The sequence below is a fragment of the Pteropus alecto genome, unplaced genomic scaffold (assembly GCF_000325575.1).
Source record: "Pteropus alecto unplaced genomic scaffold, ASM32557v1 scaffold195, whole genome shotgun sequence".
Lineage (NCBI taxonomy): Eukaryota > Metazoa > Chordata > Mammalia > Chiroptera > Pteropodidae > Pteropus > Pteropus alecto.
This window is the reverse complement of record NW_006438073.1, coordinates 4,846,655-4,847,076: the sequence shown is the minus strand read 5'-3', so window position 1 is coordinate 4,847,076 and position 422 is coordinate 4,846,655. Positions and strand designations below refer to the sequence as shown.

General features: G+C 42.4%; 1 pseudogene; it reads right to left on the bottom strand.

The window, feature by feature from the left end:
* Positions 1-9: 9 nt before the first annotated feature.
* LOC112482375 lies at positions 10-128 on the bottom strand (annotated as a pseudogene).
* Between the last annotated feature and the right edge of the window lie 294 nt (positions 129-422).

Sequence of the window (422 nt, the reverse complement as noted above, 5' to 3'; positions counted from 1 at the left end):
ATTTTTTTACGCCTACAGCACCTGGTCTTCCTAGGTGGTCTCCCATCCAAGTACTAACCAGGCCCGACCCTGCTTAGCTTCCGAGATCAGACGGGATCGGTCTTGTTTGGGGTGGCATGGCCGTAGACGGCATACCATAATTTAAGCATTTTTCAGCTTTTGTATATTTGGGTGGTTTTATTTTTTTCTATTGTAAATACTGTAAAAACTGGAAGTATATGTGCACATTTTTTCATAATTTAGATTAGTGAATTAAGATGAATATTTACAAAAAGGAGAAAAGTTAAGGACTGTTTGAAGAGCAGCAGGGGACAAAGGCTCTGAGGAGCAGGACTTACCGTCTGAGGTGTTTCCTCGTCTATACAGCGCTCCTCGTGGTCTTCCGTCATCTGCTTATAAGATGTCCCCAAAGTTCTTTGGGA